General features: G+C 40.9%; 2 protein-coding genes and 1 pseudogene across 5 annotated transcripts in view; 2 read left to right on the forward strand and 1 right to left on the reverse strand.

Moving 5' to 3' along the window:
• Positions 1-24,463, forward strand: part of RHOG (ras homolog family member G) — a 1,041,648-nt gene that overhangs the window by 862,161 nt on the left and 155,024 nt on the right. The window lies entirely within an intron of this gene.
• The window catches only part of STIM1 (stromal interaction molecule 1), a 217,224-nt gene that overhangs the window by 69,666 nt on the left and 123,095 nt on the right, over positions 1-24,463 (reverse strand). The window lies entirely within an intron of this gene.
• Positions 20,869-21,174, forward strand: LOC126935278 (non-histone chromosomal protein HMG-14-like; annotated as a pseudogene).

A 24,463-nucleotide genomic window follows, 5' to 3' on the forward strand; every position in this document is an offset into this window, starting at 1 on the left:
AGGGCAGATACAGAGAAATTACTCAGGTGGCTGTTGCAATAATGAGAGCTAATGGTGGCTTGAAACAAGGTGGTAGCTGTGGAAGTGATGAGAATTTGTCAGAACTGGGATATATTTTACAGATCAAATCTGCTGTTCTCATGATTTTTTAGTTTTGATTAATCAAGCTCTTCAAGATATACCCTTCTTTGGTCCTCATAGGCTCCAACCTAGAACCTCTTAATCTAAGACTAGAGAGACAGTTATCACAAGCAGGCCTTGGGAGCAGAAATGCCAAAATCTCCAAGGAAGGGGATTTTTTGCCATTATCAGATAACTCATGGAAACCATCTGACATGAGATACCAGCTGCTTATAGGAAACCAACAAGAAATAGACTCATTTTTATAGTCAAGTCTGATCACCGAGGTAAGTGGAGAGCAGAGAAATTCAGAAAAAAAGTACAAGGAAGATCTGCACAGGGACTCACATACAGACCCTACTGGTGCCACAAAGCACACAAAAAACAAGTAGGGTCAGAAAACAAGGTCAGAGAGAAGATGATGCCAAAAGAGGAACTGGCAAATAGAAGCTCTACCTGAAGGAAGGTACTTATGCTGAATGGGACCTCTTCAGAAAATAAAGAAATGAAGCTGCAACAATCAGGCCTTAAGAGTCAGAAAGGCAGGACCTGGTGCACTTTCAAGATGGCCAAATAGGAACAGCTCCGGTCTACAGCTCCCAGTGAGATCAACACAGAATTCAGGTGATTTCTGCATTTCCAACTGAGGTACCTGGTTCATCTCATTGGGACTGGTTGGACAGTGGGTGCAGCCCATGGAGGGTGAGCCGAAGCAGGGCGGGGCCTCGCCTCACCCGGGAAGTGCAAGGGGTCAGGGGATTTCCCTTTCCTAGCCAAGGGAAGCCGTGAGTGACTGTACCTGGTAAAACGGTACACTCCTGCCCAAATACTGCACTTTTCCCATAGTCTTCGCAACCAGCAGACCCAGGAGATTCCCTCCTGTGCCTGGCTCGGCGGGTCCCATGCACACAGAGCCTTGCTTGCTGCTAGTGCAACAGTCTGAGATTGACCTGGGATGCTGGAGCTTGGTGGTGGGAGGGGCATCCGCCATTGCTGAGGCTTGAGTAGGCAGTTCTATGCCTACAGTGTAAATAAAGTGGCAAGGAGCTCAAACTGGGTGGAGCCCACCATAGCTCAGCAAGGCCTACTGCCTCTCTAGATTCCACCTCTGGGGGCAGGGCATATCTGAACAAAAGGCAGCAGACAGCTTCTGCAGACTTAAACGTCCCTGCCTGACAGCTCTGAAGAGAGCAGTGGTTCTACAGCACAGAGTTTGAGCTCCGATAATGGACAGACTGCCTCCTCAAGTAGGTCCCTGACTCCTGTGTAGCCTGACTGGAAGACACTTCCCAGTAGGGACCAACAGATACTTCATACAGGCGGGTGCCTCTCTGGGACAAAGATTCCAGAGGAAGGATCAGGCAGCAATATTTGCTGTTCTGCAGCCTCCACTGGTGATACCCAGGCAAACAGGGTCTGGAGTGGACCTCCAGCAACTCCAACAGATGTGCAGCTGAGGGGCCTGTTAGAAGGAAAACTAACAAACAGAAAGGAATAGCATCAACATCAACAAAAAGGACATCCACACCAAAACCCCATCATAGGTCACCAACATCAAAGACCAAAGGTAGATAAAAACCACAAAGATGGGGAGAAACCAGAGCAGAAAGGCTGATAATTCCAAAAACCAGAATGCCTCTTCTCCTCCAAAGGAACACAACTTCTTGCCAGCAAGGGAAGAAAACTGGAAAGCAATAAAAAGCAGGGGTTGCAATCCTGGTCTCTGATAAAACAGACTTTAAACCAACAAAGATCAAAAGAGACAAAGAAGGCCATTACATAATGGTAAAGAGATCAATTCAACAAGAAGAGCTAACTATCCTAAATATATATGTACCCAATACAAGAGCACCCAGACTCATAAAGCAAGTTCTTAGAGACCTACAAAGAGACTTAGACTCCCACACAATAATAATGGGAGACTTTAACACCCCACTGTCAATATCAGACAGATAAATAAGACAGAAAATTAACAAGGATATCCAGGACATGAACTCAGCTCTGGACCAAGCAGACCTAATAGACATCTACAGAACTCTCCATCCCAAATCAACAGAATATACATTCTTCTCAGCATCACATCACACTTATTCTAAAATTGACCACATAGGTGGAAGTAAAACACTCGTCAGCAAATGTAAAAGAACAGAAATCACAACAAACTGTCTCTCAGACCACAGTGCAATCAAATTAGAACTCAGGATTAAGAGGTTCACTCAAAACCACACAACTACGTGGCAACTGAACAACCTTCTCCTGAATGACTACTGGGTAAATAACGAAATTAAGGCAGAAATAAAGATGTTCTTTGAAACCAATGAAAACAAAGACACAAAATACCAGAATCTCTGGGACACATGTAAAACAGTGTGTAGAGGGAAATTTACAGTACTAAATGCCCACAAGAGAAAGCAGGAAAGATCTAAAATCAACACCCTAACATCACAATTAAAAGAACTAGAGAAGCAAGAGCAAACAAATCGAAAAGCTAGCAGAAGACAACAAATAACTAAGATCAGAGCAGAACTGAAGCAGACAGAGACACAAAAAACCCTTCAAAAAAGATCAATGAATCCGCCAGGCGCGGTGGCTCATGCCTGTAATTCAGCACTTTGGGAGGCCAAGGCGGGTGGATCACGAGGTCAGGAGATCGAGACCATCCTGGCTAACACAGTGAAACCCCATCTCTACTAAAAAAAATACAAAAAATTAGCCGGGCATGGTGGTGGGCACCTGTAGTCCCAGCTACTTGGGAGGCAGAGGTAGGAGAATGGCGTGAACCCGGGAGGCGGAGCTTGCAGTAAGCCAAGATCATGCCACTGACTCCAGCCTGGGTGATGGAGAGAGACTCTGTCTCAAAAAAAAAAAAAAAAATCAATGAATCCAGGGGCTGGTTTTTGAAAACATCAACAAAATAGATAAGACCGCTAGCAAGACTAATAAAGAAGAAAAGAGAGAAGAATCAAACAGATGCAATAAAAAATGATAAAGGGAATATCACCACCGATCCCACAGAAATACAAACTACCATCAGAGAATACTATAGACACCTCTACACAAAGAGAATAAAATAATGTAAAATATAAAATAAATAAACTAGAAAATCTAGAAGAAACAGATACATTCCTGGACACATATCCCCTCCCAAGACTAAACCAGAAAGAAGTTGTATCTTTGAAAAGACCCATAACAGGTTCTGAAATTGAGGCAATAATTAATAGCCTACCAACGAAGAAAAGTCCAGGACCAGATGGATTCACAGCCAAATTATACCAGAGGTACAAAGAGGAGCTGGTACCATTCCTTCTGAAACTATTCCAAACAACAGAAAAAGAAGGAATCCTCCCTATCTCATTTTATGAGGCCAGCATCATCCTGATACCAAAGCCTGGCAGAGGCACAACAAGAAAAGAGTATTTTAGGCCAGTATCCCTGATGAACGTCAATGTGAAAATCCTCAGTGAAATACTGGCAAACCAAATCCAGCCGCGCATCAAAAAGCTTACCCACCACGATCAAGCTGGCTTCATCCCTGGGATGCAAGGCTGGTTCAACATACACAGATCAATAAACGTAATCCATCACATAAACAGAACCAACGACAAAAGTCACACGATTATCTCAGTAGATGCAGAAAAAGCCTTTGACAAAATTCAACAGCCTTTCATGCTAAAAACTCTCAATAAACTAGGTATCAATGGAACATATCTCAAAATAGTAAGAGCTATTTATGACAAACCCACAGCCAATATCATACTGAATGGGCAAAAACTGGAAGCATTCCCTTTGAAAATCAGCAAAAGACAAGGATGCCCTCTCTCACCACTCCTATTCAACATAGTATTGGAAGTTCTGGACAGGGCAATCAGGCAAAAGAAAGAAATAAAGGGTATTCAACTAGGAAAAGAGGAAGTCAAATTGTCTCTGTTTGCAGATGACATGACTGTATATTTAGAAAACTCCAACGTCTCAGCCCAAAATCTCCTTAAACTGATAAGCAACTTCAGCAAAGTCTCAGGGTACACAATCAATGTGCAAAAATCACAAGCATTCCTATATACCAAGAACAGACAAACAGAGAGCCAATCATGAGTGAACTCTCATTCACAATTACTACAAAGAGAATAAAATACCTAGGAATCCAACTTACAAGGGATGTGAAGGATGTCTTCAAGGAGAACTACAAATCACTGCTTAATGAAATAAAAGAGAACACAAACAAAGAGAAGAACATTCCATGCTCATGGATAGGAAGAATCAATATCATGAAAATGGCCACACTGCCCAAGGTAATTTATAGATTCAATGCTATCCCCATCAAACTACCACTGACTTTCTTCACAGAATTGGAAAAAAACTACTTTAAAGTTCATATAGAACCAAAAAAGAGCCCGCATAGCCAAGACAATCCTAAGCCAAAAGAACAAAGCTGGAGGCATCACACTACCTGACTTCAAACTATACTACAAGGCTACGGTAACCAAAACAGCATGGTACTGGTACCAAAACAGAGATATAGACCAATGGTACAGAACAGAGGCCTCAGAAATAACATCACACATCTACAACCATCTAATCTTTGACAAATCTGACAAAAACAAGCAATGGAGAAGGGATTCCCTATTTAATAAATGGAGCTGGGAAAACTGGCTAGCCATATGTAGAAAGCTGAAACTGGATCCCTTCCTTACTCCTTATAGAAAAATTAACTGAAGATGGATTAAAGACTTAAGTGTCAGACCTAAAACCATAAAAACCCTAGAAGAAAACCTAGGCAAACCATTCAGGACATAGGCATGGGCAAAGACTTCATGACTTATGCACCAAAAGCAATGGCAATGAAAGCCAAAATAGACAAATGGGATCTAATTAAACTAAAGAGCTTCTGCACAGCAAAAGAGACTATCAGCAGAATGAACAGGCAACCTATAGAATGGGAGGAAATTTTTGCAATCTATCCATCTGACAAAGGGCTAATATCCAGAATCTACAAAGAACTTAAACAAATTTACAACAAAAAAACAACCCCATCAAAAAGTAGGCAAAGGATATGAACAGACACTTCTCAAAAGAAGACATTTATGCAGCCAACAGACACATAAAAAAATGCTCATCATCACTCGCCATCAGAGAAATGCAAATCAAAACCACAATGAGATACCATCTCACGCCAGTTAGAATGGTGATCATTAAAAAGTCAGGAAACAACAGACGCTGGACAGGATGTGGAGAAATAGGAACGCTTTTACACTGTTGGTGGGAGTGTAAATTAGTTCAACCATTGTGGAAGACAGTGTGGCGATTCCTCAAGGATCTAGAACTAGAAATACCACTTGACCCAGCAATCCCATTACTGGGTATATACCCAAAGGATTATAAATCATGCTACTATAGACACATGCACACATATGTTTATTGTGGCACTATTCACAAGAGCAAAGACTTGGAACCAACCCAAATGTCCATCAATGATAGACTGGATAAAGAAAATGTGGCACGTATACAACATGGAATACTATGCAGCCATAAAAAAGGATGAGTTCATATCCTTTGCAGGGACTTGGATGAAGTTGGAAACCATCATTCTCAGCAAAATATTGCAAGGACAGAAAACCAAACACCACATGTTCTCACTTATAAGTGGGAGTTGAACAATGAGAATATATGGACACAGGGAGGGGAGCATCATACACCGGGGCCTGCTGGAGGGTAGGGGGCTGGGGGAGGGATAGCATTAGAAGAAATACCTAATGTAAATGACAAGTTGATGGGTGCAGTAAACCAACATGGCACATGTATACCTATGTAACAAACCTGCACATTGTGCACATGTACCCTAGAACTTCAAGTATATAATAATAATTTTTTTTAAAAAAAAGAAAGAAAGGCAGAACCCATAGAAACTGGCTACTTACTTGCGGTGTGACTTTTGGGCAAGCTACTTTGCCTTTCTGAGCCTATTTTCCTCTCAAAATTAGGGTTAATAATGCCCCTCATTCGGGTATAGTAAGGATTAAATGAGACATGTTTGCAGAAGTCATAAATTGCCTTTGCATGTGTCTTTTACTGGCCTGCACTTTAAACAGCATTTTAACCAGCTGAAACTAAATTTAAAACTCAGAAAATTTTGGCCAGGCGCAGTGGCTCATGCCTGTAATCCCAGCACATTGGGAGGCTGAGGCAGGTGGATCACCTGAGGTCAGGAGTTTGAGACCAGCCAGGTCAACATGGTGAAACCCTGTCTCCACTAAAAATACAAAAATTAGCTGGGCAGGGTGGCGCATGCCTGCAATCCCAGCTACTTGGGAGGCTGAGGCAGGACAATTGCTTAAACCTGGAAGGTGGAGGTTGCAGTGAGGCAAGATCATGCCATTGCACTCCAGCCTGGATGACAAGGCCAGACTCTGTCTCAAAAAAAAAAAAAAAAAAAAAAAAAAAAAAAAAATCAGAAAATTTCATTAAAAGTCCACCTTCTCAGGCTATCTTTTAAACAAATCAAAAGAGGTTGGGCTCCATGGCTCATGCCTTAAATCCTAGCACTTTGGGAGGCCGAGGTGGGAGAAAATTGCTTGAGCCCAGCAGTTCAAGACTAGTGTGGGCAACATAGTGAAACCCCATCTCTACAAAAAATTTTAAAATTAGCCACATGTGGTGGTGTGCGCTTGTGGTCCCAACTACTTGGGAGGCTGAGGTGGGAGGATTACTTGAACCCAAGAGGTTAAGGCTGCAGTGAGCCATGATCGTACCACTACACTCCAGCCTGGGAAACAGAGCAAGACCCTGTCTCAAAAAAATAAAAAATAAAAATGTCTAGCCACAGTAAGCTCCAATGACTTTAGAATTTTATACAGGAGTGGCTTAAGGACTAACAATTTAATTGGAAAAGGAGAGTGATAGCTAAGGGACTTGTCATGAGGTTGCATTTGCATAGCAAGCACACTATTTTTATGAAGATTGTTCATTACAAATTAATTTTATTTATTATTATTATTATTTTGAGATGGAGTCTCACTCTGTCCACCCGAGCTGGAGTACAGTGGCATGATCTCAGCTCACTGTAACCTCTGACCCCCGGGTTCAACAATTCTTCTGCCTCAGCCTCCTGAGTAGCTGGGATTACAGGCACCCACCATCATGCTAATTTTTGTGTTTTTAGTGGAGGCAGGGTTTCACCATGTTGGCCAGGCAGGTCTCGAACTCCTGATCTCAAGTGATCTGCCTGCCTCGGCCTCCCAAAGTGCTGGGATTACAGGCATGAGCCACCACACCCGGCCACAAATTAATATTAAAATGCAACTTTTTATGAAGATGTTTTTATTAACTTTTACTTAAACCTAAGGAAAAAATCAATTGTCCATATCAAAGAATAAATATATACAGCAGCTCCTCAAATAATACCATTTATTTCAAGTCCGTTTCTTTATAATGTTGATGAAAAACATAATGTTGATGAAAAACAGCTGGGGCTACTGTCTGTGTGAAGTTTCCATGCTCTCCCCATGTGTGCATGGGTTTTCTCTGTGTTCTCTGATTTCCTCCCACGTCCCAAACATGTGCATTTTAGGTGAATCGGCATGTCTCCATGGTCCTAGCCTGAGTGAGTGTAGGTGTGTGTGTGGGTATGCTCTGCAATGGAATGGTGTCCTATCCAGAGTTGGTGCCCACCTTGCACCCTGAGCTGCTAGGATAAGCTCTGGACACTCTAACCCTGCACTGAAATAAGTAGGTAAATAATTATCTTACTTGTTTTCATTAATCTTTCTTAAATGTACATATAGCTCACATTTATTTCAGTGTTTCATATTGTAAGTGTTTTGGTCTTTATTTGTAAGTTTGGTGATGTTTTTGTGACCAGAAATATGACATAGGAACTTAACTCTTGTTTATATCAATTAGCCTCTGGTAAAATTGTCATCTCACTTATGACATATGATGGGGATACATTCTAAGAAATGCATCATTGTGTCAACATCATAGAGTGTGCTAGATGTGTATAGCCTACTACATACCTAAGTTATATGAAATAGCCTATTGCTCCTAGGCTACAAACCCATACAACATGTTACTGTACTGAATATTGTAGGGAGTTGTAATACAGTAGTATTTGTGTATCTAAACATATCTAAACATAAAAAAGATATTGTAAAATATGATATTACAATCTTATGGAACCACATTGTATATGTGGCCCATTGTTGACTGAATGCCCTTATGTGGCATATGACTATATATAAAATATATTTATATATGTATAATTTATATTATATATGTGTATGAATATATATATGTTATACAATTTGGGGTATCTTAAAGGTCGGGAAGTTGGTGCTAAAGGAGCTAATGGAGGCCTCAATCCCCTATCTCTTAGAACTGCTCTTGGATTACATAACTACATGGCAACAATCAGCCAGAGCTATTCCTTCCGAAGAGGCGTGTGCTCTCCATTTTCCCACAGCTCTCACCATTCACAGACTTATGCATATGCATTTATACAGCCCACATTACTCAGTTACAATGCCCTCTGGTCCCTCAGGGGTATAGTTTGTAATTCCTATTGTACACTAAAGTACTATGAGTTTGAAAGCACAATTCAGATATTAATTGAGATTATTATTAGAAGGAGAGTGAGATAAGGAGAGGAAAGTAACAGAAAAAGATTATTGATCAAAGGTGGCCTCTTCTGTGCCCCCATAATGCCTGTGAATACCTTTATCAGTCTTATTAGATGTCTATCTCCCCTGCCAAACCATATACTCCCAACAGAAGTTCCCAGTTACCCAGCCATAAGTATAGCACCCAAGAATAAAATACTGAGTATATTGACATCAAATATACTTTGATGTCCAGTATACTTGAAGTAGGCATTACCACATCTTACTCTGAACACTGTCCCACATCCAGCTAATAGCTAACGTCTGATTTAAGACAAAGTTTAAAAGTAACAAAAGGTAATAACAAAGCTAAAGAGGCAGCTTTTGGATCCCACTAAAGGGATTCACTATTTCACACTGAGATCAAGCAGCTCTTCTCTCAGGAAGACGTAAGGAGGCTCCCCAAGAGTCCTGCCTTACCATGGAGAATGTAGCATTGGCTAGAACTATACAGCTCAATAGCTCTCCAAAGAGCCAAGGCACCAGCTGTCAGTGAGTATATTTAGTTCCACGCGCCCAGAAAACTGATCTCCCAGGAGATGGCACAAGGCATAAACCCATCCCAAGTGTTAAGCAGTAGTGAAGTAGTGAGAGTGGGAGCAGAGAAGAGGGGAGACATCTCTCTATAATACAAAACAGGCCCAGCCAGCTTGATTCACCAGAGAACAGAATTCACTGACATAAAGCCAGAAGAAGAGCAGCACACCTTTGGGTACAGCAATCTGGATGGCTTTCCTGGGATCTTCCTTAGAATCAGTAACTCTTCCCTCCCCTTTCCAACCTCGTTCCCTAATACTTACCTTCCACATTTCCCAAACCAAATCGTACCACCTCCATTCCCACTTTCTCTGCTGCTCTCCAACCGCCCCCCCTCACCAGCCCACAAGATTTAGAACCCTACATTAGTCCATTCTTACACTGCTATAAAGAAATACCTGTGGCCAGGCACAGTGGCTCACACCTGTAATCCCAGCACTTTGGGAGCCAGATGTGGGCAGATCACTTGAAGTCAGGAATTCAAGACCAGCCTGGCCAACATGGTGAAACCCCATCTCTACTAAAAACATAAAAAATAGCTGGCATCATGGCTTGTACCTGTAGTCCCAGCTACCTGGGAGGCTGAGGCAAGAGAATCGCTTGAATACAGGAAACAGAGGTTGCAGTGAGCCGAGATTGTGCCACTGCACTCCAGCCTGGGTGACAGTGTGAGACTCCACCAAAAAAAAATTAAAAAAGGAAGAAAAAAAGAAATACCTGAGACTGGGTAATTTATAAGGAAAAGAGGTTTAATTGGCTCACAGTTCCACAGGCTGTACAGGAAGCATAGCAGCTTCTGCTTCTGGAGAGGCCTTGGGAAACTTACAATCAAGGCAGAAGGTGAAAGGGAAACAGACACACTTTACACAGCCAGAGCAGGAGGAAGAGAGAGCGAGGGGGCAGGTGCTACCACACTTTTAAAGGACCAGATCTCATGAGAACTCACTCACTATACAACACTAAGAGGGGATGGTGCTAAATGATTCATGAGAACACCACCCCGATAATCCAATCACTCCTACCAGGCCCCATCTCCAGCACTGGGGATTACAATTCAACATGACATTTGGTGGGTACAGAGAACCAAGCCATATCAAACCCATAAGTCACATGTTCCAGATCTGAAAAGTTTACCAACTCTTATTCACCTCTTGAACATCTAGCAAGGAATCATACCATATTTCAGGTACAATAGCTCTAAATGTCATTTACAGAGTTCTAGGACATGGATGTTTCATGGGTGAAATATCTGTCTCCACTGAGATCAGAAGTTGTTGCTCATGGGCAGGGATAGGGCAGTCATTTCTCACTTATCTTTGTACATCTAGTCTCTTTTCTGTCAGTTTATCTACCATATTGGACACCAGAACAATCTTAAAGTAAATATCTATCCCAATTCCCTTACTTAACATCTCATGGCTCCCCATTACCTACAAGATAAAGCCTTAGCTTCTTGGCCTGACATTCAAGGCCTTTTACAATATTAACTTCTAGGGACCTTCCTGGCCACTCTCCCTCCCTACCAGACACCTTACACACCAGATATTGGTCAGAAAACTATGTCCATAAGCCAAATCCAGTTTGCTGTTTGTTGGTTTTGAAACTGAGTCTCCCTCTATTGCCCATGCTGAAGTGCAGTGGCGTGAACATGGCTCACTACAGCCTCCTGGGCTTAAACAATCCTCCTGCCTCAGCCTCCCGAGTAGCTTGGACTACAAGCACAGGGGCTAATTTTTTCTTTATTTTTTGTAGAGACAGAGTCTTACCATATTGTCCAGGCTGGTCTTAAACTCATAGACTCAAGCAATCCTCCTGCCTTAGCTTCCCAAAGTGATGGGATTACAGGCATAAGCCACCATGCCCAGCCAGTTTTCATAAAGTTTTACTGAAACATAGCCAGGCTCATGCACTGATGTATATTTTCTGTGGCTGCTTTCATGCTACAAAGGCAGAGTTGAGTATTTGTAACAGAGACTCTATGGCTATCAAAGTCTAAAATAATTACTATCTAATCCTTTACAGAAAAAGTTGCCTGCTCTAGACACATCAAGCCATTTCCTGCTCCTTGACCAAACCATGATCTTTTATACCCCCAAGATTTTGCACAAGGTGCTCCATTTAAAATGCTTTCTCCCACTCTTTGTCTATTAAAGAAAAAGTCACTGCCTTCTGTGAAGTTTTCTAGATCTCTCCCATGTGAGTTCATTGCCCTATCCTATTTGTTCCCATAGTTGTCAGGGTACATATACATCAATGACAGTACTTATCCCAATATTCTACGATTACTATTTAATTATCCCCCTCTTACTCTCCTTAAGCAACTCAAAAATAGAGACTATATTTTATTTATCATTTATTCTTCACCCAGCATCTTGCAAATTTTTTTTTTTTTTTTTTTTTTTTTTTTTTTGTTGAGACAGAGTCTCGCTTTGTCACCCAGACTGGAGTGCAGTGGCCGGATCTCAGCTCACTGCAAGCTCCGCCTCCCGGGTTCACGCCATTCTCCTGCCTCAGCCTCCTGAGTAGCTGGGACTACAGACGCCCGCCACCTCGCCCGGCTAGGTTTTTGTATTTTTTAGTAGAGACGGGGTTTCACCGTGTTAGCCAGGATGGTCTCGATCTCCTGACCTTGTGATCCGCCCGTCTCGGCCTCCCAAAGTGCTGGGATTACAGGCTTGAGCCACCGCGCCCGGCCCGCATCTTGCAAATTTTCTGCAATACATAAATGAATAATTAATTTAGCTCCATAAACCCATCTCCAAGCCTAGGGCCTGGCACAGAGCAGGGTGTGTGGTTATTAAATAACTAAAGGAGTGTCTCTGGAGTTTGTCCTGTAACATGTAGCAGAGAGTTTAGCTTACAATAGCTAGTCAAGACATAATTGTCTATTGAATAGAAGAAAGAAAAAGGTCCCCAAATTGTCAGCCTATCTAAAACAAAGATATTTAGCCAGGAGCCAGAGAGTTACACTAGCTTGGATTCAATGTAGCATGATACTTTAGAGTTTGATTCTAGACCCCATTGCCTGGGTTTGAATCCTCGTTCCATCACTTAGTTTCAGTGTGTAACTTGCATCATTTGTAAAATGAAGATAGTAGCACAAAAACCTAACAACCCTCATGTTGAGGGAAGCATAAATGAGTAAATTCAACTAAATACCTTAGAATAGTGCCTGGCACAAAAATAAGCTCTCCTGTCTGTGTGTGTGTGTGTGTATGTGTGTGTGTGTGTGTGTGTGTATGTAATATGTTTTAAGAAGGATTAAAGATACTAAGAATGTACAATCCTAGGGCCCACTATTACAGTGATGCATGATCTCTCATATGTAAGGAAGACCTACAGAGGGGATAGAAAATGAATATTTTCTAAGTGCTTGCTATATAAAGTCCATGTGTCAAGAGGTCAGAAATGGAGACAGTAAAGACAAGACATTGTAGTCTACTAACCTCTAAGGTCCTTTCTGTTCTACTCTATGATTCTTTGAAAGCTTTTAAAGCTTTAACTCCATTTAAAATCAAAACTTTACAACTTTATGCAAGACCCTCCCTCCTCTATGGGCTGGCCTTCCTCAATGCATCAATTGCCACTTCCTCCCATTCCCAATGATAATGAATTCCCAATTCCCAATGATAATGAATTACTTAAAACTCTCTGAAAGTACCAGGCTTTTTACCAGTACAATATCTTTGTACATGCTATTCCCTCACTTAAAACATTCTCCTTATCACTCCTAGTCATCTGTTGAGATCCAGATTATGTGTCAGTGACTGTAACATGGGAAAAGCTGACTTAGGGCTTCCTCTTCTGCAACTGTATCACAGTGTTCACTCTTAAAATTTTATTTTATTTTTTTTTACAGACAGGGTTTTGATATATTGTTAAGGCTGGTCTTGAATTCTGGGCTCAAGAAATTCTCCCACCTCAGCCTCCCAAGTAGCTGGTACTACAAGTGCAAGCCATTGTGCCTCACTGTATCCACTTAATAAATTATACTGTCCTTATCTGTTTTATGGCTATCTCCACCACTAGGGGAACTTCTTCAAAGGCAGCAACATTACCTTTCCTTTTACTCCTTTATTGCCAGCACCTGGCACATACACAGATACAGAGAATCCCTCTGAGGTCAATGAGAAAGCTCAGTGCTTGTCATGGAATCATCATTGATGCCTCACTAAAACACTGGGCACATGACACAGGTGAAATCCTAGAGGCAGCATTAAAAGTTTCAGCTTGCCAGGTACCTGGTCAGAATGGCAAATACAGGGAAACTCTAACATCTCCAGTCTTACAAACTGTCAGAACCAAAGTATCCAAGCTAGCCAAGGACTACTGTCTGGGGAACCTTTGTTTTATGAAAGGAGGACAGAAATAGATCACTAATTAGAAAATATTTCCCCAAAGGGAAGAGGTTATCTTCTTAATTGGGGTCAATACTGCCACATTTATATAGGATGAATGCACAGCACTGGAGAAAATGCATTATGAGAAAGGACAGTTACAAAATTGATGGGTTAGAAGGGACTTCTAGTTTGACAGCATGAGAAGCTCCACAGACCCACTCTCCAGTAAAACTAGTGAAACTTATTTTTCAAAAGCAACCATTTAAAGTTTCTGGAAATGGTCGTAAAGGCACACAGCCAATGAAGAAACATATGCTCAAGAAAATCTAAGAACAGCGAGAGTCCACAATATTTAACCTGTTCCCTGCCTTGCCTCTCCCAACTCAAGGACACAGAAACTCCACTCCACGCTGAGGCAGCTAAAAACACAGACCTTCTCTCTCAAGCTCCCTGTTGAAGGGTTAGCTGCCTGGAATGTTCTGAGCAGGATATTAGCATTTCTGATCCTTCCCCCAGCTACATGTTACTGAGGCTAAGTTGTAAGTGAGTGCAGCTAAAAGGTGGGCCTCTTTTGTCCCGTTTAACCCCTACTCATATAACGGGAGCTTTACCTTGGATGCAGTGCCACTGAGAATACTGGAGCCACAACTGGCATTGCCCTGGCTCATAAGATTGTTATTACACTCTGGGAGAAGCAAATCAAAAAGACCTGAGGCTACTGCCACCCCTCCACCAAGTCCTCAGCTCCTAAAGTGGTGGTGTCACTCAGAAGCATGTCATTGTCCCCGACCCCAGCTCCAGAACCATGACTCAAAGATTTTGCCTGGCAGAGGAAGCAGGCTATAAAACAAAGAGCTCTGAATCTCTTCCCAGGGAAAATGACCTCCTCTGCAACAAAGTGTAGAGAAGTTCAAGACTAAGGGTAGGATGCTCTCAAAAAAGTAGAAGTTGTGGTGAAAGGAAAAGATTAGTAGATTCATTGGAGATACAGGCTAAACTGTAGACTAGAGAATTTGCTGGAGATAACTAGGGAAAAAGACAGCTGGGAGGAGTCTCTTGGGGTAAGAACAAATTTCACCAGCCTGGGCAACATAGGGAGACCCCATCTTTACAAAAAAATTTAAAAATTAGCCAGGCCACCTGCACATCCTGCACATATATACCAGAACTTAAAAAAAAAAAAAAAAAAAAAGCCAGGTGCAGTGGCACACACCTGTGGTCCCAATTACTCACGAGGCTGAGGTAGGAGGATCAATGGAGTCCAGGAGTTTGAGGCTGCAGTGAGCCATCATCATGCCACTGCACTTTAGCCCGGGTGAAAGACTGGGACTCTATCTCCAAAAACAAACCAACAAAGAACAAATTTCAAACAATGACCTCAGGAACTTTCCCTTCAAAGGAACCCTAATGTAATTGGATTAGTCTAGGAAGCAATTTATGCCTCAGGGCATTGTTGAAAAGAGCAGAGCAATCATATGGCAATTAGTGAACCCAAAAAGCTGGGTGTGGCCAGGGAAAGAGACAAAGTTCTGCCCAAACCATTATCATCCAAATATGACTGTGGGCATACCAAAGTCCTCTGAGGAGCAACATCAGAGGATTTACACTGTGGGAGGAGGGGGATCAACCACTTAAACAATCTAGCCAGTCATTAAATAAATAAACAAGCAAATAATCATAAGCCCCAGAGGAATCAGACAAGTACCCAAAGTTGCTACAATATATTATCAAAAATGTTCAGCTTCAAATAAACAAACAAAAAACAAAACAAAAAAACAAAGAAACAGGAAAGTGTTACCCACATACCAGGAAAAAAGGAGGCAACAGAAACTCTCAGTAAGAGGGACCAGATGTCAGATTTAACAGAAAAAGACTACAAATTAGCCATTATAAATATGTCCAAAGACAAAAAAAAAAAAGAAAATCATGATCTTTAAAGAGGTAAAGGAATGCATGATGTCAATGTTGCATTAAATAAAGAATGTCAATAAAGAGACAGAAATTATTGTTTTAAAAAAGAACCAAATGGATGTTCTGGAGTTGAAAAGTACAATAACTGAAGTGGATTAGGAGAGGGGCTAAATAGTAGATCTGAACTGGCAGAAGAAAGAATAAGCACACTTCCAGAGAGACTGATAAGAGATTATACAATCCTAAAAACATAGAGAAAAAGGAATGAAGAAAAATGAACTGAGCCTCAGAGAAATGTAGAACACCATTAATCACACCGATGTATGTATAATACGAATAGCAGAAAGGGAAGATAAAGAAAAAGGAGCAGGAAGACTCACACCTGTGAGAGGCCAAGGTGGGTGGACTGCTTGAGGCCAGGAGTTAAAGACCAGCCTGGACAACATGGCGAAACCACATCTCTACTAATGTAAGTGTGGTGGTATATGCCTGTGATCCCAGCTACTTGGTGGGGGGCTGAGACACGAGAATCGCTTGAACCCAGGAGGAAGAGGTTGGAGTGAGCTTAGATTGTGCCACTGTACTCCAGCCTGGGTGACAGAGTGAGACTATGTCTCAAAAAAAAAAAAAAAAAAAAAGAAAGAAAGAAAGAAAAAGGAGAAGGAAAAATATTCAAAGAAATAATGGCTGAAAAACCTCCCAAAGTGTTTTTAAAAACATTAATCTACCCATAACGAAAATCTAATAAACTCCAAATATGATAAATGCAAAGAGATCTACAAATAGACACATTAAGTAAAATGCTAAAAGTCAAAAGCAGTGAGAAAACTTTGAAAGCAGCAAGAGAAAAATGACTCATCACACACATGTGAACCCCAGTAAGATTAACAGTTAACTTCTCACCAAAATAATGGATGCCAGAAGACAAAGGGATAACATAGTCAAAGGGCTCACTGAAGTGAGGGGGATGTCCGGCAAAACTCTCGTGAAAAAATGAAGGTAAAAAATAAAGACAATTCCGGAATAAAAAAACACTGAGAAAATTCATTGCTAACTGACACACCTTACAAAAAAATACTAAAGGAAGCTCTTGAGGCTAGTAAGTGACCCCAGATAGTACTTTGAATCTGTACAAAAAAGTACCAATACTGAGCCAGGTACTGTTTTGGTACTGGAGATATAGCAGTGAAAAAAGCAGATCCCTTTCCCTTATAAACTTTATATTACAGGCAATAAATAATAAAACAATAAGTGATTAAATAATAAAATCCAGATGATAAGTTCTTAAAAATTATTTTAAAAAGTGATTCATAATGAAGATCTAGGTGCCAGGAATGGCGTAGAGGTACAGATTTCATTATTAAATAGGGTGGTCTGAGAAAGGTCTCTTTGATAAGATGAAGTATGACAAATGACAAAGAATATTTTGGGGGAGTTTTGTTTTGTTTTTTTTGTTTTTTTGAGACAGAGTGTCCCTCCATCGCCCAGGCTGGAGTTCAGTGGCACAATCTCTGCTTACCACAACCTCCACCTCCTTGGTTCAAGCATTTCTCCTGCCTCAGCCTCTCGAGTAGCTGGGACTATAGGCATATGCCACCACGCCCGGCTAATTTTGTATTTTTAGTAGAGACAGGGTTTTACCATGTTGGCCAGGCTGGTCTCAAACTCCTGACCTCAAGTGATCTGCCTGCCTCGGCCTCCCAAAGTGCTGGGATTACAGGTGTGAACCATCATGCCCAGCCACAAAGTATATTTCATATGGAAATATGAGGGCATAAACTAAATATCTAAGGAAACGATAGTCCAGGCAGGGGCAAGAGCTAGAACCAAGGCCCTAAAGCAGGGATACAAAAGAGTATGAAGGAACACCAAAGAGTGTGGCTACAGTGAGTCACAAGGGGAATATAAGTCAGAGAGGAGATCAGAATAAGTGGGGACCAGATCACAGAGGGCCTTGCTAACTTTTGTGGAGACTGTGGCTTTCACATCAAACAAAAAATGAAGTTATCACAAGTTTTGAGCAGAGCAAAATGATCTGGTTTACGTTTTTTTGTTTTGTTTTGTTTTGTTTTTCGAAAAAGCTCTCTAGCTGCTACACTGAGAGTAAATGTAGATAAGGCTATCTGCTCGGAGACTACTGAGCCTTGGTGCCTGCAGTGGAATGATAGTGAGAAATGATTCTATTTTGGATATATTTTAAAGGGAGAACCCACAGGATTTACCAATAGATGTGGAGTTGACAAAATTATGAATTATTTAGAATATTTTTTGCCCAGGCAATTGAAACAATGGACTTGCCTTCAACTGAGATGAGGAAGGCAGTGTATACAGCAGGTTTTGGATGAGATAATATTTAGAATCCAGCTTGGTGCACATTAAGCTTCAGATGCCTTTAAAACTCTTAGAAGAAAACACAGGGGTAAGTCATCACAACCTTGGATTTGACAATGGTTTCTTAGACATGACCTCAAAAGCATGAGCAGCAACAACAGCAAAAAAATAAATAAACTGGACTTCATCAAAATTAAAAACTTCTGTGCTTCAAAGGACATGATCAAGAAAGTAAAAAAGCAACCCACAGAATGGGAGAAAATATTTTCAAATCACATATCTCATAAGGGATTTGTATCTAAAATATATAAAGAACTTTAACAACTCAATACCAAAAAGACAACCCAATTTAAAAATGAGCAAAGGTTTTTAATTTTATTTTAAAAATTTTTTTGAGACAGAGTCTCACTCTGTCACCCAGGCTGAAGTGCAGTGGCCCAATCTCAGCTCACTGCAACCCCCGCATCCTGGGTTCAAGCCATTCTCATGTCTCAGCCTCCTGAGTAGCTGGGATTATAGGCACACACCACCATGCCTAGCTAATTTTTGTATTTTTTTGTAGAGACCAAGTTTTGCCACGTTGGCCCAGCTGGTCTCAAACTCCTGGCTTCAAGCAATCCGCCTGCCACCCAAAGCACTGGGATTACAGGTGTGAGCCACCGTACCAGGACGCAAAGTTATTATTGAAAACTAAAAAAAAAAAAAAAAAACAGATGTTGGTAAGGCTGCAGAGAAAAGAGAACACTTATATACAGTTGATGGAAATGTAAATAGTCCAGCCACTGTGGAAAGCAGTCTGGAGATATCTAAGAGTACTAAAAATAGAACTACCATTCGATCCAGCAATTCCATTACTGTATACATACCTAAAGGAAAATAAATTATTCTACTAAAAAGATATGTGCACTTATATGTTCACTGCAGCACTATTCACAATAGTAAAGACATGAAATCAACCTAGATGCCATTAATTAATGTGGTACAGGCCAGGCACTTTGGGAGGCCAAGGTGGGAGGAGAGCTTGAGCCCAGGAGTTCAAGACCAGCCTGGGCAACATGGCAAAACCCTGTATCCACAAAACAGTACAAAGAAATTAGCCAGGCAGTGGTGCATGCCCGTAGCTCCAGCTACTCAGAAGCTGAGGTGGGAGGATCACTTGAACCCAGGAGACTGAGGCTGCAATGAGCCAGAATCATGCCACTGCACTCCAGCCTGGGTTACAGAGCAAGACTCTGACTCAAAAAAAAAAAAAACAAGAAAGAAAATGTGGTACATATTGACCATGAAAAGCAATGAAAATCCTTTGCAGCAACATGAATGCAGCCAGATGCCATTATCTTAAGTGAATTAGTGCAGACACAGAAAACCAGATATTGTATGTTCTCACTTACAAGTGGGAGCTAAATCTTGGGTACACATAAACACAAAGATGTGAACAATAGATACTGGGGTCTCCAAAAGGAGTGGGGATAGGGAGAAGGACTGAAAAAATTCCCATTGGATGCTACGGTCACTATCTGCATAAGAAAATCAATAGAAGCCCAAACCTCAGTATCACGCAATATACCCTTGTAACAAACCTGCACATGTACCCCATGAATATAAAATTAAGATGGAAATTTTTAAAAATAATAATAAAAAAATAAATGAGCAAAGGATCTGAGAAAATATTTCTCTAAAGAAGATATACAAATAACCATTAAGCACATGAAAAGATGTTCAATACCGTTAGTCATCAGAGAAATGTAAATCAAAATCATAATGAGATATTACTTTATACCAACTAGGATGACTATAATCAAAAAGTCAGACAATAACAAGTGTTGATGAGCATGTGGAGAGATCAGATCCCTCACACACTGCTGGCAGGAATGTAAAAATGGTTTAGCCACTTGAACCATTTTTATATGGAAAATACTCCGGCAGTTCCTAAAACAGGTAAACACAGTTACCATATGACCCAGCAATTCTATTCATATGTATGTACCAAAAGAAATAAAAGTATACATCCAAACAAAACATAAAACACATGTCCACACAAAAACTTACACATGTCTATAGCAGCAGTATTCATAATAGCCAAAAGGTGAAACAAACCAGATGTCTATAAATTGATGAATGGCTAAACAAAACTGGTATGTCCATGCAATAGAATATTATTTGGCCATGAAAAGAAATAAAATACAGATATATATACATGAACATGTACAGGCAGTACTGATACAACATGAATGCACCTTGAAAACACGCTAAGTGAAAAAAGCCAGTTACAATGGACCACATATTATATGACTGTATTTACATGAAATGTCCATAATAGGCAAATTACAGAAAGAGAAAGTACAAGCGTGGTTGCTTAGGGCTGGGGGAAATGAGGGGAGAGAACAATAGCTAATGTGTATGTGGTTTATTTTTGAGGTGACAAAAATGTTTTTAAATTGACTGAGGTGATAGTTGCACATATCTGTGAATATACTAAAACCCATTGAATTGTATACTATATGGGAGAACTGCACAGTATGTGAATTCTTCCTCCAAGAAGCTGTTTTTTTTTTTTTTTTTTAATTGATAGGTTACACTAGGCCAGATAAACTTTTTCTGTAAAGGGCCAGACAGTAAATATTTTATGCTTGGTGGTCGCAACTACTCAACTCTGCTGTTCTTGCGTAAAAGCAGCAACAGACAATATGTAAACAAATGAGAGTGGCTGTATGCCAATAAAACTTTACGGACTCTGAAATTTCAATTTCATATAAATTTCACATCTTGAAATTCTTCTTTAGTTTTCCCCCTAAACTATTTTAAAATGTAAAAATCAGGGTTCTCCCATCACCCTTGCTGTGGGTCTCAGCAGCCGGGCGGCGGGAGGAGCGGCAGTGACCAGGCAGCCCAGCTTCGCCAAGGCAGCCCAGCTTCGCCGAGCCTCTCCCTGCGCCACGGCTCGCAGACATCCCGCAGGCGCCCTCCACGCCGCCAGGATGACTAAGAGGAAGGTCAGCTCTGCCAAAGGGGCCGCCAAGGAAGAGCCCGAGAGAAGATAGGCGCGGTTGTCTGCTAAACCTGCTCCTGCAAAAGTGAAAGCGAAGCAGAAAAAGGTAGCAGCAAAGGATAAATCTTCAGACAAAAAAGTGCAAACAAAAGGGAAAACGGGAGCAAAGAGAAAACAGGCCAAAGTGGCTAACCAAGAAACTAAAGAACATTTGCCTGCAGAAAACAGGGAAAAGAAAACTGAGGAGAGTCCAGCCTCTGATGAAGCAGGAGAGAAAGAAACCAAGTCTGATTAATACCACACATCATGTGTTATCAGTGGTCCCTGTCTCCCTTCTTGTACAATCCAGAGGAATATTTTTATCAACTATTTTGTAAATACAAGTTTTTTTTAGTAGTTCTAGAAACATTTTTTAGAAGGAGGGAATCCCACCTCATCCCAATTTTTAAGTGTAAATGCTTTAAGAGGTGCAATCATTCACTGGTTGTTTATTTTTTGGTACAACCAGAAAATAGTGTGGGATATTGAATTAAGGGAGGCTTTAACTATCTTTGGTGTCAGCTTAACACTCGATAGATGGGGGGTTAGTTTTTATATCCTATAATACAATGCATATTAAATGACAATATGGAGTCAGTCCTGCATTTAATGTCTTGAACATTTTAAATTACTTCTATGTTGTTTTTTGGTAGACTTGTTTCCTAAAGAAAACCACTCCTTGATCATGGCTCTCCCTGTCAGAACTGTGTGCACTCTGTAACATCTTTGGTTGTGGTAGTCCTGTTTTCCTAATAACTTGGTTACTGTGCTGTGAAAGATTAAAAATCTGAATATGTAGTGTACATGCTGTTCAGTTGTGAATTGGTAGGACGTATGTAACAGCTTATCAACATGTGAGGATGCCGGTACTTGATAGCCTCTTAAGGACAATTTGCTTCCAAATTCTAAGCTGGAAAGTCACTGGAATAACTTTAAAAAAAGAATTACAATACATGGCTTTTTAGATTTTCAGTATGTATATTAATAATTGTGTACAAATTGAAATGTCCGTACTGATCCTCAACCAATAAAATCTCAATTATGAAAGAAAAAAATTTAAAAATCATTTTTAGTTTGCAGGCTATACGAAAAAACAGTTTGCTGATCCCTGGACTAGATATAATAAATCCACCCTCTGCTCTGGCTTCAGGTGCTAGGGAAATCTCTCTCCCTGACAATCCCCACGAACAAAAGGCAACTTCAATTCCACGCTCAGTTTTCCCTCATGCTACCATCCCTATACACGGCTTTCCAACACCCTGAGAGGATCACAAACCCAGCCAAACACTCAACAGCAGGAAAACCTCTAGGACTCCATTTCCAAAATAGAACACCCACTTCAATTGACTTGGCAAAAAGAGTTAGAGCTCACCATGTGTTTCTTATAAATGACACTCACCTTTGGGCAGTAGTATGGGAAGAAGCTTAAGGACAAAGAATATAAGAATAAAACGAACTCATGCCTCTCCCAAGAAGCTTCTGGCATCTAATCAACTCTAAGAGGGAGGATTTAGGCTTATGCGTCAATGAGCAATACAAAATATATATACACACTGTGTGTGTGTGTGTGTGTGTGTGTGTGTGTGTCCTTAAGGACAAAATATCCTATTAGAGTACTGTACTACACAAGAGAAGGCAGAAGAATAGTGCAGGCATTAGGAGTTCCAGAAGACTTTGTTAAGCAGCATTTGTTCTTTCATTTGCCTAACCAATTATTTACGGAATAGTTACTATGTGACAGGTCTTGTGTTGAGATCCAAGGACACACAGATTAATCAGCCATATTGAAAGCATCTGGGTGAGACAGATATATAGAAGAGAGTCTGTCCTTGAAGGGAAGAACCACTGTTCTATGTGGAGGAAAGTGTTATCACTCAATCCCAAAGACAGAGCCCAGCAGCTTTCTCTCCAGCCCCATACTGCCTGAGACCGCACAAAGTTTTGCACTCTCAACTGATCACACAGCTTGGTCAACATCCAGAGAAATCACAAAGCTTATGAAGTGTCATATAGGAAAAAGAATTTCACAGATAATGTCTTGAATCACATTTCTCACACTGACCACTATGTCACCTAGAACCTGTAAAATGCAAACTACCTCATAGTTACAATGTGGAGAAAAGGAGATAATTTAAGGCACAGTCCCCCATAGTGCCTATATGTAGAAGATGCTTCATATGTGTTTGACTATTCTGAACCTAGGTCCCCTTGACAAGGGGGCTCATACTATTTATACCAGTTTATCTGAGGAGAAACCTAGTGTCTGAGGATAAACAAGAATAAATAGTATGATCCCCCTTGTCAAGGGACCCAGCAAGTTCTGATCTTACCAGTGACTTCCCAGAGACTTCTAATCTTACCTCTGCCTCCTCAAGACACCAAGTGGCTAGATAAAAGAGGGCATGGCTCTCATCCAGCCAGTGCCAAAGTGCTGAGGTATATGCCTATGTGGATCTATACCTGAGAAGGCCTGATGCATGTTGGGTACTGACAAAAAATTACAAGAAACTGGATAACACAACAACTATAGAAATTTGCACACAGCTCTATGGTTTACAAAAAAAGGATCTTTTTCAAGCCTCACATCAGCCATTGAAGGTATATGTTACTGGTGTCCCTATCTTATAGATGAAGTAACTATTCTCTAAATACCTCCCTACTTGATGTCTCCCAGAGTTGCCATATTTTTTGTCTCCTGCCTTTACTCGTTAAGTTCCCCTCTCCTGGAATGTTCTTCTTCCTTTCTTCATCTAGTAAACTCCTGCTCATCTTTAAAAACCAAGTTCCAACTTCACCTCCTCTGCAAAACCTGCTCCTGACATACCTTCAGTCAGAATTAGGACCAGCTCTGTTTACTTCTAGCTTTTCAACTTTAGGATGAAATCCAAGTTCCTCAGTATGGCACACAAATCTGGCTAGAGCCTGCCTTTCTAATCTTATTCCCAACCTCTCCCTCTCTGCCCCACTATTACATTTGCTCAAGTTAAAAGAACCACTGAACCACAGATTCCCAAGGACATCATACTTGTTACTCCACATGATGTATCATGCTCAGCCCCCTCCCCATGTAAACCCCTATTCACTTCCAAAAATTCATCTCAGGCAATACCTTTTCTGGGAAGTGTTTTCTGTCTCTTCAGATGGGTTAACTCTTTTCTGTACTTCCAGAGCATGCAGGGCTCATCTCTTGTTACAATCTCTATGGGAATAGAATATGTATGTTTTTCTGTCTCAGTAAGTGAAGTGAGATCTTTGTAGGTAGGAAATTCATCTTAATAGTCTTTAAATGGGTATGCAAAGCATATCCAGCATCCAGTACAAACCACACACTAAATATGTTTGAAGAAAAAAGAGAGAAAGAAGGCAAGCAGCACATCAAAAAGAAAGATTTCAAAGGAGGTATTTATAAGTGAGGAGAAGAATACAAGAATGAATGAAAGGAAACTCACTGGACTTAAGTGAATCAGACAATTCTTCTTAATGCTATGAAGTACAAGTACACTGAATGTGAGGCATATGCAGACACAGACATGCACAGAAGGACT

The sequence above is a fragment of the Macaca thibetana genome, chromosome 14 (genome assembly GCF_024542745.1).
Source record: "Macaca thibetana thibetana isolate TM-01 chromosome 14, ASM2454274v1, whole genome shotgun sequence".
Taxonomy (NCBI): domain Eukaryota; kingdom Metazoa; phylum Chordata; class Mammalia; order Primates; family Cercopithecidae; genus Macaca; species Macaca thibetana.